Source organism: Dromiciops gliroides, chromosome 2 (genome assembly GCF_019393635.1).
Source record: "Dromiciops gliroides isolate mDroGli1 chromosome 2, mDroGli1.pri, whole genome shotgun sequence".
NCBI classification, from domain to species: Eukaryota; Metazoa; Chordata; class Mammalia; order Microbiotheria; family Microbiotheriidae; genus Dromiciops; species Dromiciops gliroides.
The window spans coordinates 670,991,569-671,006,727 of record NC_057862.1 but is presented as its reverse complement, the minus strand read 5'-3'; the positions used below and the strand labels follow the sequence as shown (position 1 = coordinate 671,006,727).

Genomic DNA, 15,159 nt, shown 5'->3' with positions numbered 1-15,159 from the left:
AAAATCCACCAACCTCTCACCACTTGAATCTCCATTAAGGTAAAAATCTCCAATATGTTTTGATTAAGTAAATCTTTCATCGTGATAGTTCTCATTATTAAAAAAAAAAGTTACATCAAGTTTACATTTGTTGGTTTTCTCCTTTCTTTAATTATTACTATTTTTGCTTTTTATGACCGAGTCGAAAAGTCTAACTGAACTTCATAACAACTGTTATCATGTCCCTCCACAATACACTTAAACTTTCTCTTGTACAAATTCAACAATCTCGGTTCTTTTAATTAAAATTTAAATGTTACAGATCATAAAGGTTTCCTTCTCCTGATACAATTTGGCATTTGTATTTATTTTGACTTCTATAATTCTGTTTTGTTTTTGATTTGGTCTCTGATATGATGGTTCATTATTCGTTCTAATGTGAATCTTTATATTTTGCTGTATTTCCATTATCAATCTTTTTTTTAATTAAGTTAGCTATTTTTAAAGTTTTTATTAGTTTTAAGCAGAAAATATATTCGTTTAATATCTCAAAATTTGGGGTTTTAAAATTGATCAATTTCTCCTCTGATTTGCAAATTGAGTTTTAAAATTTTTAGATCTGATAATTTCTTATTTCTAAAATTTTAAAATTGCATTTTCATTTTTCATCTATTTATATATATTTTATCTATTTATATATCTATTATATATAATTTATATCTATATTGGTATTATTTTCTTTCATGTACAGAAGTATGTAAATATATACACAAATGTATATATATATATATATAATATATATAATGATGTAACATTTTTTTTCTTGTAAGGATTGCTTTAGTAGAACTGTCAAAGTTTGAGATGTTGCAATTTTCATATTTTATTTCAAATAGATTTTGTTTCTCTTATTTTTTTCTTGTTTTCATGTATTTTAAATTTCTTTATTACATATTTTTATCTTTTTACTTTATAAGCTCCCAGACAAGATAGGTATAGAGTTGTTATTCAATTGTTTCAGTCATGTCTGACTCTATCTTTACTTAAGGCACATGTATAGTATAGGGTTCTTAATTCTCCTTTTCCTTCTAAGTATACATCTTTTTAATCTGAGCCATATTCATATATACCATTCTGTCCTATAATTTGTTAATTTGTTTCTTTAATTGTTTATACTCTCCTTTATGTTATGTTCTTAAATCCATTCAGGACATGCATTTAGCCATACTTTCTCATTCTCCTTATGATGCTCATTCATGTTAGAAATTTGAGATATATTTTCCCCCTCTTTTTAAATTTTTTTCTGTTAGTACAATTACAAATCATAAGAATTCCTTTCTTTGTGCATTTTGTTTTTGGTTTGTTACTTAATTTGTCTTTAATTTCTTATCTTATTTTGTGATGATTCACTTCTTAGAACTCTCAATTCATGAAGAATGCAGGGTAGTGGAAGAAGATGATGTGTTCTTTGACTTTATTGGGTTTGATCGTACTCCAATCACTTTCATTCAACACCTTACTAGAAAAGGCCAGTGAGAGGTACCTCATATTCCCCAAGATATTGGTTATTAATAATTATTTCTCACACATGTTTACAAATAGAAGGCATCTTGAGGTCATCTAATCCATTTCCCTCAATTGTGGGTGAAGAAAATTAAGTCTAGAGAATTGAAGTAACTTAATCACATACCTACAAGTGGCAGAGCCAGATGTATGTACAAGGGCAGAGTCCTAATATGTTCCCTAAAATTATTCTTGAGAGATAGGTGTAGCAGATGTGAATTTCAGACTAGGACTGATAAAATTAGAATCCTATTATATAATACTAGAACTCCAGCATGTCAAGTAGGTTCTCTCTAAGAGGCTACTGAGCTGTCAGTGGTAAACTATGGAGGGGAAATATGGGTAAAGCAAAGAAAATATGAAGATTATATGCATGACCATGAAGACATTGAGCATGCAAATGGATCCTATCAGAAGATCAGGATGTGTCATCCTTAAGTCAGGATTTGTGTCAGAGATTTGGATAAATAGGGTAACATTATATAGAAGCAACAATGGGTCAGGGTAGTATTCCTCTCTTTTGCCAACCCTTTTTTCATGGGTTTAGTCATGCCTGGGATTTGAAATGAACAAATCTCAACTCAGGCAGAAGTGTTCCTAGGAAGAAGGACCAATCGTCATTAATAAATGAACATGAGTTTCAGATCTTGACGTGCTAATTAGACAGCATTAATGTGGTAAGGAAAGATCTTCAAATAAAACAGCTCAGACAATATTTAGCACCATGTAGTAGCCTCAAGGAAAGTCCTGGTTTTCCCTAATTAATATTCTCTTATTTCTCTCAATTTTTAATGTTTGTCACTTCTTTTGGCATGATAAAGTCCACAAACCATTTTTTTTTTTCATTTCTCAGTCTATGGGAATGGTTTTTGGTGGTGGTGGTTGTTTCAAGTCATTTGCCTGCACAGAAAGTATTTTTCTAGATATACGGGATGTGTGTATGAACACATATAGAAAGATAGTAGGCTTCTACCAGTTGTGGACAACCATGGATCAGTGCCTTGAAGAGCCACAGGCCACAGTGTGACTCTGCAGTCTCATACAGGAGCCGCAGCTCCTGCCTCAATGAGGACATTCGAAAACTGTGCTCTCTGTTGCCTGTCATATAGAGAGATATATCCATATATATAGTGAGAGAGAGAGATCCACATTTATATATGTATATCTGTCCATATCTATTTCAATCTATCTCTATTTATTTACATATAAATAGATGTAGATAGATCTATCTAAATAGAGAGGTAGAGAGAGATGGAGATACAGAGAGATATAACTGTGGATATAAACATATAAAAATATCTATATCTACATGTTTGTCTTCTATTTATCCTTCTCATAAACAGTATGCTGCATTAGGAAAAAAAAAAAACTAATATTGGAGTTAAGTGACACCTAGCTAGATATCTCATATCTCAACCTCAGTAATTGTTTGACCATGGCTAACTCAGTAACAATTTCTGACCATTAGTTTCGTCAGCAGAGAAATGGCAATAATAACATATGTATTACTTGACTCAATCATTTCTTGTGAGGATTCAATGAGATAATCACTGTAGACACAGTTCGCAAAGACTGAAGCATTATATAAATATGACTGATTATATCAGTGACAGAGGCTAATCTCTTTCTAACATGCCATTGTTTCTAATGATCTCCAATTTGGGAGAATTGTTAATCTCTCCCTCAATAAAAAGTGTGCACCCTTTGTGAAGGATAATGCCTTGGGTCTTGGCAGTTAATTAACCTGGTTCCTCTGAAGGCATTTCTTTAGAGCTTACATAGAGGGATTTTAAATTCAGCCCATCTTTTTTTCAACATTGGTTAAATTTCCATTCTGATTACTAATCTCACCAACTTGAATTTCCATGCCTCCTGACCTTCCACATTCCATGAGTTGATTTGAGTGTTTGAGTTCAGATATTTTCCCTAGTCACTTGGTTCTTTTCTGCTGCTTATATGTCTCTTGGTATCCTTAGCCAGGATCTACTTTTTCTCTCTTGACCTATATTTTGTCCATACCACAAATGTGATTTTTTTCCAACTCAGCACAGGTATGCAGCCTGAACTGCACTCACTCTTCATGTCCTGGACTCTGGATGATTATCTCTTTCATGTCTCATATTACATGTCTTGCCTAATATGTGTCCTCTAACATTATATTGAATTATAAATGTTTATTCCCTCCCCAAATTACATGACATTCATTTATTTGTTTGCATGCTATGTCCTCCCCTCTCAGAAAAATGTTTTTTGATTGAGGGTACAGATTCTTTTTGGTATTTCCAGTATATAATAGGTGTTTAACATTTGTGTCATGATGAAAATTCTAATGGCTCTGGGGTTAGAGGCGCTGTGAATAAATTTTGCTACTCAAACTAACCTTGTGTCCTTGGAAACTTAACCAACCTGGACCCAATATTCCTCATCTACAAATATAGGGGCAGGAGAGTAGCATTCTGAAGTCCATTCATATCTACTTCTATTATCCTAATGAGAGAAAACCTATTTGGACTCTTTTCAGAGCCCTAAAGTTAGAGAGCGAGTCTAATTTCAAGTCCTACCACTTTATTACCCAAACTTTCCAGCAGGGGGCCACCCAGCACACAGCTCTGAAGAGTAAAGGCTCCTGCTACTTAAGCCAGAGCAGGACCTGGAATGGGACCTGCACTTTGTGGGAGCTGAGCTAAACTGAGAGGAATGGTGATAAATGTCAAGGCTTACCTGTGGGCTCCATAGATTAACAACACATGTACCAGGTGGGATAATATGACTAAGTATCCCTTTTTTAAAAACAAAACAAAACAAACAATAAAATGATCTGAAAACTATATTGGACAGAAAGACATGAAAAACCAGAATGGGGAAATGGAGTCAGAGGACCTAGATTCCATTTGCAGCTTTCTTTACCTTATGTGACCATTAGTTGGAAGGTTACTTGTTACTGACCAACATTTCTGATATTTGATTGTCTCTTGTCTGTTATATGCTTTTGGATACAACCTTATACTGAAAAGTAGGATTTATGAACCATTTTGTCTAGGAATATGAGTTAAACTCCCTGGATGATCTTTTAAGCCAAAATCTCTGCAAGGGGCCGCAAGGACAGAAAGAAATTAATTCTACCAATAGTATAATGATTCCCCTCATTTTTTTTTTCTTTCACTGGCACTATATTCTGCCCAGTCATCATACAACATTGTCTCTTCTCCAAACATCAATGCTTTCTACCATCAAAACTCATCTTTAAGTATCCTATGTACAGTGATTAGAATTTAATTTTCTTATTATAGGGTCATCAGCTGATGAGTGACTGAAGTAAAATTCAAAGTGAGATTTGCTGCCTTCTAAGTCATTGCACGTAGAATACTTAAAAGTTGGTTTTGGTGATAGAAACCTCTAGTGCTTGGAGAAAAGCTTCACTTTGAATTTTAATTTTCACTGTATGACCCATTCTCAGTCTCAGTTTCTTTATCTATGAAATAGGGATAATTATAAAACCTAAATCACAAAGTTCATGTAAGGACCAAATGAAATAGCATGTTTAATAGTTTACATATTATAAAGAGCTATATAAGTGCTAATTATTATTATCAATATCATTATTATCATTACTAATTTACCCTGGTGAAATACAATTCTCAGAATCAATTCCTTAGGGCTTATTAAACACAGGTTGTATTTGACTGATTTGTATTTATTGAAATGTATTCAATTTATATGTATACTTCTTATAATGATGTTCTAGGTTCCCTTTCTCAGAAGGAGGCTGGCTCCATGAGTGAGTCTACATTTATTCCACTTGGTTTTAAAGATATTCCAGATTTAATGGCTATCTCATTCTAATCCTAGCAGTTTGAGCCCCCATTCTGATGTCTTTTCCCTCTAAGTTTGAGGATATTAACCTTCAGTCTGTCTGATATAATTAGTTTTTAGAGATATTAACTAAAGCAGTCAAGTAAGAACAGTTAGTACAAAACAGAAAAAGAGTATGTGATACCTTCTAATATCAATCCATACAGAATTCAGGAGAAAATGGGCTTAAGATAAGAGAGTACATGTGACAAACAGATAATTCAAGGACTTGTTCAAGGCATGTTGAACTTTTCTTGTTGGGCTCCATTTGGAGCCATGAATCATCCCATTGTCCATTTGTTTCAAATGCAGCTCATCTAAGGATGCCAGTAGTTGGGAAATGGGAATTTGGGAAGTCCAATCACTCTGATAATTTGAAGTTTAAAACCCTCCTCTAGCCAAAAGAATGGGGAAGAAGATCTATGGAAAAGCCTATCTTTCCTCCATAAGCAATTCCTCTTTAGGGGTTTGATATTACACCATACTCCCTCCAATGTCTTGAATAACTTTTATATTTAACTAAGTTGTTAGATGACTATTGAGTGTGATTAAATGTCCCCCTTCATCTGGTTAAGGTATCAGATCATCTTATCACTTACTTTAGGTGTGTGTGTGTGTAAATAAATAATTTGATTAACAAAACAATACCTCACTCTTAAATGTATGCATTTCTACATGTACTTGTTAGAATGTTTGCTTCTTGGGAATAGGGATTATTATTTTTTCTTTGTATTTGTATATCCTGTTACAGTTACATGGTAGATACATAATCAATGCTTATTGATTTCTTGATCAAAAGAGAGTATTCTTCTTCCAAAAAAGGTCAGACTGATGGTCAATAATGGCTCTTCCAATCCTGAAATTGTGATTCTGTTTAAACATTAAAGCAGATAAAACAGTGAGAGGAAAATATTAGCTAGCCAAGTATTTAATGCTATCATCTAAGGTTATGATGGTTTGGCCTAATGGATTTTGGAATAAGTACTCATTCAAGAAATCCTGGAATTGTAGTATAAAACTCATAATCTGGAAGAATGGGGTATAGTAGAAATAATCATGAATTTAGAGCCAGAGGACATTTGCAAAAGAAACTAAGCCATCACGATTTTTTTGGTGAGGCAATTAGGGTTAAGTGACTAGCCCAGAGTCACATGGCTAGTAAGTGTCAAGTGTCTGATGCTGGATTTGAACTCAGGTCCTCCTGACTCCAGGTCTGGTGCTTTATCCACTGCACCATCTAGGTGCCCCCCCCAATTTAAAAAAAAAAGTAATAAATTGGTAGGTGAGAGTGAATGCATGAATTAAATATCAGATATTAGGAATATAGTATCATATAAATACTATGCTAAATACTATGGATATAAATAAAGAAACAAATATTGTCCCTGCCACCAAATAGCATATATTCTAATCAAGGAAACAACACATACATGGGAGTGGTAGGAAGGGAGGAACATTTTGTTTTTGAAAGTGACAGGGGGCTAAAATTCTTGTGATTGGAGTATCCTGACACAGGCCTTCCAAGAAAAAATAGTATTGTAGAAATGGTCACATTTTTAGAACTGGAAAGCAGAGGCAGCTTGGGGAATTTGTGTGGTGATAGATGCAATAGCTATCAGCCTAAGGCCAGCAGGAGCTCCAGAGTGAAAGTTCCATGTATTGACGAGTTCAAACCCCCAAAATATGACACTCCTTTTGGACAACTCCAATTCTATAATATTATCCTTAGACAAATTGTCCAGTCTTTGAACCAAGTAGTTTTACGGTATATGAAAGGAAGTATTATCTTAGTTGGAACTAGGATCTTTTAATCTCAGAAGTATTGTATATTAATAACCACAATTAAAGTGATTTAGCTAAAAATAAATGAAAGAATCATATGCTAATGCATATACAGGAACACTTTAAGGTATTTGTGATGGGTGGCTAATCCTTTGAGATTAATGTTGTAAAGCAATTTTTTTTCTCTCACAACACATAGCACCTTGTGCCTTTTTTCAAAGGCGAGATACTAGAGTAGAAGGATGCATAACAGAGATGATGAACTGGAGGGGAAAACCGATGTCCTTGATGCTTGTTATCTATACACTGAGGACAGACGGAGATTTTTAAAACTGCATTAGTTTCAAGATAGAGGGCTTTAATTATAGATGCCAAGGAATCATGGATAGAGTATAATAAAATTCATTCAAGTCAACAAGCATTTATTAAATACTGTGTGCCAGGTGCTGTTCTAAGTGCTGCAAATGCAAATACAAGCTTAAAAAAATCCTGCACTGAAGGAGTATCTTTTCTAGTGGGGAAAAATATATAAGGGGATGCTGAAAAGCAAGTAGGGGAACAGAAGTTCCTATAAAGAGAGAACATGGGGGCATTTAGGTGGCGTAGTGGATAAAGCACTGGCCAAGAGGACCCGAGTTCAAATGTGGCTCAGACGCTTGACACTTACTAGCTATGTGATCCTGGGAAAGTCACTTAACCTTCATTTCCCAACAAACAAACAAAGAAATAAATAAATAGAGTACATGGGAGGAGTAGTAATATTAAAAAAAAATGTCTAGAGTCTGGGAGGAGCCTGCATAAGAATGAATTGAAGTTAGTTGACACAAACCCTTCCTTCAAATGGACATTCTGGGAAGAACAAGAAATATCAAAGGGATAGAAAGATCTTCTAGGTTGAGAAAAGTACAGAGATGAAGGCATATTCTCAGGTGAAAAGGCTGTTAGAGATTATTGGACAAAGAAGGCTAGAGAGTACGGAAGAGAGCTCAAAGAGGGATAAAGGGGTAAATTACATGGAGTCAGGAAAACAGTGTTCTAATTCTTCCTTTCATATTTAGTTGGGTGACATTGAAGAAGCTACTTGACCGTGCTGCATTTTATGCATATTGCAACAATGTTCTAATAAGGACTTTATCATTCTTCCAAAGAAGCCCATGACTGACAGACCAATGAATGAATGAATAAATGAATGAATGAAGAAAGAAAAAAGAAAGGAGCAAGAAAGGAAGGAAGACAAAAACAAGGGCTTTTCCTCATTAGTTCTGAAGCTTGCGGGAGGCACAAGCCAGACTGCCTAGCTAGGCCAAGATGCTAGTAGCCAGGAGCTGTGTGTATTGCAAGACCTATGGGACACTGTGACAGCTCTTGGAGAAGTCAGACCAGGACTCACTGATCAGCAACTACCCACTCTGCAACAAGCGCGAGGTGTGGTGGGTCACATTCACTCTGGCCAAAATCTGCAGGGCCCCGTGGGAGCTGCTTAACCTGGATAAGAAGGAAACCGGGCTTCTGTTGGAAGACAATGCCCTGCTCCAGAGACTTGTGCTCATGGGCATCCTGGAAGAGGCCAAGAAGAACCTGGATTATATCCTGGCCCTGAAGATCTAGGACCTCCTGGAACAGGTGCCTGCAAAGGCAGGTCTTCAGGCTGGGCCTGGCCAAGTCCATCCACCATGCTCAGGTGTTGATCTGCCAGAGGCACATCATTGTCTGAAAGCAGGTGGTGAACATTCCCTCCTTCATAGTTCCACTGGACTCCCAGAAGCACATTGACTTCTCTCTGCACTGTGCCAGGAGGGCAGGGTCAAGAGGAAGAATGCCAAGAAGGGCCAGGGAGGGGCTGGCATTGGGGATGAAGAAGAGGAAAATTAAATGGAAGCCCCCAGCCCCTGGCCCCAAAATTTGCTGTATTGGCTTTTACTTCTGGGAAAAGAAAAAAGGGAAAAAATAAAAGAAAGAAAATTTCAAAGTTCCTATAAAATATAAAATGTCAATTAATTTTCAATTATGATTCTAGGCAAGGAATTCTTTTCTTGTATGTAATGGTTTCTTATTGAGTAGATCTTCTGTCACTTAAGCTTATGGAGAGAAATTATTTGATACAAAAATATCAGAGAAAAGAAATTCCAAGAAGTCAAAGGGAAATATATCATGATCATTTAAATATACCCATTCTTATTATTTAAATCCATATTTAATTAGTATGGAAGTCCCACTTCTTGTATGTCTGAAATGCTTCAGCTCTGTAAAAATGCCATTTTCACAACAAGATAGATGACAACCCGTTAGTGATTATTTTTTGTCACAGAAATAAAACTTCACCAGATTTTCTATCAAGCTGACCATCTCAGAACAACAACAACAAAAACAACAACAAAAATTTTAATTCTTTTTCTCAGCATTTTCCCCAGTAGTTGTGAAATCATCACATTCCCTAATTGCTTGATGCTGTGAAATATAAGATATAGGTATGCAATAAATTGTTGTTGCTGTTGTTCCATTTAGTCATGCCCAGCTCTTAATCTATGAGGTTTCTTGGCAAGGATACTTCAGTGTTTTGCCATTTACTTCTCCAGTGGATTGAGGGAAACAGAGGATGAGGGACTCGTCTAGTGTTGCACCACTAGTAAATGTTTGGGGCCAAATTTAAACTAAGGTCTTCCTGACTCCAGGCTCAGTGCTCTACCCACTGAATCATCTTTCTTCCTCCAAAATTAGTCTTACAATTACACAAAATCCTCCTTGGAAATGGTTCAAGTCACTGGTAGGGAGACCTAAGTGCCACATGCATCCTTCACTCTCCTATATCCTTACATTTATTAATCTCTCTCCATCTACCTGGAATTTTTTCCTCACTTTTTCCATTCAACTATCAATCAAATTTACTTTCATCACTTCCATGAAAGACTCTTCAATTCTTTGGAATTAAAGTAATCTCCAACTTCTGTGACTTCTCAAAACACTTTTTGTATACATAATTTAAAAATCTATTTTCAATTATAGTTTACATTTCCACCGCTCTGCAATTATTAATATCCAATGAATTTTTTTGGATGGGAACTTTTCAGCACTAGGCAATGTACATTTTTATAGACTGAAGCCCATTAAAATAATTGATAATTTTGTTTGAAAGGTGAAATTCTTTTGATAAAGGCTGACATGTTCTATGACTATAGGTCACTGAAGACTATAGTACACAATGGATTGAAATTGATCTCCTATAGGGCTTGGAAGACACATTGCCAGTCTACAAGGCATTACAGATAAAGTCACAAGCAAGAGAAGTATATGATCATAGGATGACTGATCTTGAACTTAAATGCACCACAGAAGGCAACTATTTGAATCCAAGACTGTAAGGTAACAATGTAAGATGTATTATTTGAATTAATGCCATTTGGTTTCCAATTCAGAGTTCTTTCTACTGTGTCATATATCTATATATCTATATCTATATATCTATATATATCCTCACATTGTGAAGGTAAGACTGGATATGGAAAATAATCATTCATGTGGGATACCCAGGGAGAGTTTAAAATCTGCATCATAGGATAGTAGAGTAACACTCTGTGCCAGGTACTGTGCTAGGTACAAGGAACAAAAGAAAAGGAAAATCAAGCAAGCAAACAAAGAAAACATAACAAAACAAAACAAAAAAAAAACTACTCTAAAAGTTCCCACAGTCAAATTCAGGAGAAAACTTGTAATACAACTATACACTCCCTTGCCCCAATATGTACAGGCTAAATAAGAGAAAATCACAGAAGGAACTAATATCATATGTTTATATATCCATTGGATCCTGAGTGCATAGGATATTGTTGGATCAAGCAAAAGGATTATTGGGGAAAAAATCTGGCCTTATAGGAAATGTCCAATCAATAAAAAGGAAAGAGAACATCAACAAAAACAAAATTATCAAATTATTGAGTAAAATATTTAATATCACCCAAAATTGTCATAGGCATCTCTGGAAAGAGAAGGAAGGTGAATTTTAAATGTAGACATACCTAAGATCTTGTCTACAATTTTCTATGATGCCAAAAGTTATAAAGAAATGAGTATGTCTTATCTATGGTTCTCTTCCCAAGACGTGGGTAAAGAGAATTCCCTTGTAATTGATTCTTATGGAAATGTGGGTCTTATGGAATCATAGGATTTAGAATTATGATGACATCTTCTGTCTGATACCTTTATTTTGCTGATGACTAAAGGAAGGCTGAGTAAGATTAACTGATCAGTCAACAAACATTTATTAATCACTTACTATATGTCAGACACTATTCTAAGTAATGGCAATACAAAGACACAAATGAAATATTACTTACACTTAAGGTGATTAAAATTTACTGATGGATACAATGGACACAAACATTTGAATAATTTTGTGTGTGTGTGTGTGTGTGTGTATGACTTTGGAACTGGGGGCACTATAGTAGGAGGAATAGAGGGCAGTGAATATTTCATTGAAGATGGTAGTGTTTGACTTGAACTTTAAAGAAACCCTACAATATGAAGGTGAGGAGAGGGACATTCTAGGCATAGTAAACAATTAATGCAAAAATATGCTGATGAATGATTGTATGTATTGAGTGCTGAGCAGTAAAATGACCACTGAAGTAAAGAAAGAAAAAGAGATCCAGTAATTAAACCTGATTATGTGATTCTTAATCAAGTACTCATCCCACTAAAACTTACTATCTTTTTTACCTAGCTCTACTCCAGGACATAAAAACTAGTTCCATAAAAAATGGATAGAATAAATAAACCTCTAGCTCGGATATAAATCTGTCTCTTCACTACTACTGTATATGTCCTCTATGGGCATTTACTTCTGCAGTCATATAACTCAGTTGTTTAGTTATTTGTCCCCAGAAGTGGCAATTGAAAACAGTGGATTGGGGTTATGGAGGCTTCATTCTCTTGATTTGTCCTCTGAAATACTTCTGGAAATACTCTGATCAGCAAAGTTGACTTCCATCTCTCTTGTCAAAGGTTGACTTGGCTACTATCTACCAAGATGTCCGCCTTGGCATCATTACCCATTTGTTTAGGCCTTGGGCAGGAAAAGCAGCAGTTTTAAACAACTGCAAGGCTGCCATTTGAATCCTTTCATATCTCATTTGTGAAAGTATGGTTCAGGATAGAATAAATCTTGTCCTTGGCACTGATTTTGTGAAGTTCTTAGTGAGCTATGAGGATATTTTCAGGAACTCAGCCCGTAGATTACACAGGAGAACTGGAGCCAAACTGGATGCTTGGGACATTCTCTTGAATGAATTAAGCATAGTCTGTCTAGAAAAATGGCCAGAGATTCATATCTGAATTGGGCAGTGGGGAGGCAAATTGGGGTGATAGTCTCAGAAACTGAGCTTTGGAGGAGCCCAGATGCTCATGGGAAACCAATAGTAGCAGATGGGATCTGTCCCCACAGTTTGTTTTTCAGTATACCTCATTGCCTTCCCTTAGCAGAAGAGTCTATACAGCATATTCCAGAAATCTTACAAGAGTTTGATCCTTGATTAGCTTAAAATTGCAAAAGACTTTGGGGACAGTATATATATATATGTGTGTGTGTGTGTATATGTGTATATATGTATATATATATATATATGTATATGTATGTATATATATATATGTATATATATATATGTGTATATATATATATATATGTATATATATATATATATATATATGTATATGTATGTATATATTCCTTATTCTTTCACTATGCTATTTTTGGGCCATGGCAATCAGTATAATCAATCATACTATCACTCATTCAGTCACACAGGATTAACTTGGCACCTATTTTTGTTTTTTGGCAAAGCCATGTAGGGCATTATGAAACATTTATATAACGGAGTTCCCCTCAATTAAATTTGGTAAAGAAAATATTTTTATATTACAACACACACAATATCAATGACAAATGATGCTTTCTATTAAAATATCTATCTGATGACATAGTGTGGTGCAAAGGTTCCCAAAGGCTCTGCCTATAGCATCCTTGTAGGTCTTTTAAACCTAGAATGGCTCTAAGTATAGATGTTGCAATAAATTGTGATCTTGTTGTCAGCCGATGGCTAGAGTGGACTGTTAATGGAGACCCTCATTGTACAGAGTGTTTGCCTGATGATAGATTTTTGGTTTACAGGAGCTCATGAAAGCCATCTACTAAATCAAGGAGCAAGCAAACTTTGCTGATGAAATCATGGATATTTTAAAGTACCAAATCAATCAATGAATGAAATCAATCAATCAATCTAAACTAGAATCTAGAGTAGAGGAATAATGATAACTTCAATAGAAATAGTGGAAGTTTGAAGAAGGAGCCTTAAGGAGCAAGTTAATAAGGTATTTTTTAGATAGAAATATTTCCTTGGTTGTCACACACAGCTTAAAACATGGTTATTGTGTTTGGGAATGGATTTTTCCCCTCTTCACTGAAGATGTTTCAATAGCAATTCACTGAAGTGTGGTGGCCAGTGCACTAGGAAGTGCGGCATCATTGACGGGAATGGAGATTCATCATTGATAGCATCTCTTTACTTGAGAATGAGTTCATACTTGTGGAACTATAACTCCATTGCCAGGATCGACAGTTCAGTCTGATAGTATCCTCCTAGGAAGAATAGCCTCCCATTTAAGCAGTAGAACATGACAGGAACTAAATGAATGGCTGCTGGGTCAATTTTTCTCAATGGATTAACTTTGGATCATCCTGGTCCATTTCTTCCTTATAAATCATACAACAAAGTTAACTTTTGGGTCCAATTTGAAATAATTCTTCGCTGGGGACAGTTCTTTGCTGAAACAATGTTTGTCACAATGCATTTTCTCAACCATAGAGTGTGTACATAAATATATACCTATGTCTATGCATTTATATATATATATATATGTGTGTGTGTGTGTGTATGCATATATATATATAGCCACATATATGAATGTGCCTTTGTATCTCTGTCTATAGCTATCTATATCTGTTAATTTTATTTCTACAATACATATGCTATCTGTATTCTTCTTATCTCATTCATATCGTTACCACCTTACTTCAAATTCTTATTTATAGTACACACCAAAGACCTAGTGACCTCATTCAGGCCCTTATCACATACTGTTAAAAAAATTGGAATAACCTCATATACAAACACACACACACACACACACACACACACACACACACACACATATATATATATATATACACACACAAATATATATATGCATACACAAATTAATAAAAATGTGTATCATCTAGATTGGTCTATCTCTATGCATAGATATGACTTATTTTTTTTTTACCACTAGACCAATAATTCTGTTGTTACAGGTGCCTCTGAGGCAAGAAATGCCTTACAACAGAAATCAGCACCAACTGTGAAATTAATATTCTTGGAAATTTATTGACTTCACCAGTTTCACAAAGACAATTTTTATCAGAGGCAGAATTTATTCCCACTCTTTCTGCTCTTAAGACCAATGTCGTATCAATGATATGAAGCCTCTCTTATGTGATACTTCATATGTGTTGTTGGTGTTGGAGGGGCATTTCACTTTGAAGTAGGTATGCCCATTTTAGATTCATGGAAAGAGTCACGTGTGTTGGTTACTTCAAAGGAAGCTAGGTCTTTTAAATCTTTTTCTATCACAGTAGGTGGTTATTTGTAGTTCAGTCACCATTATTTCTGGTTCAGTACCCCTACTCTAGGAATAAAATGATATAGTTCCTACCTCATAGTTTGTTTTTTTTGTTGTTTTTTTGGTGCTTTTTGGGTTTTTTTGTGGGCCAGTGGGGGTTAAGTGACTTGCCCAGGGTCACACAGCTATCAAGTGTCAAGTGTCTGAGGTCGGATTTGAACACAGGTCCTCCTGAATCCAAGGCTGGTACTTTATCCACTGCGCCACCTAGCTGCCCCCCCTCATAGTTTGAATAAGGCTTTCTATTTTATTTTTTGGTATTCTTTGATACTACTA

The 15,159-nt window shown here is 35.2% G+C and overlaps 1 pseudogene; it reads left to right on the top strand.

The window, feature by feature from the left end:
• Window positions 1-8,481: 8,481 nt before the first annotated feature.
• LOC122744620 lies at window positions 8,482-9,045 on the top strand (annotated as a pseudogene).
• Window positions 9,046-15,159: the final 6,114 nt, after the last annotated feature.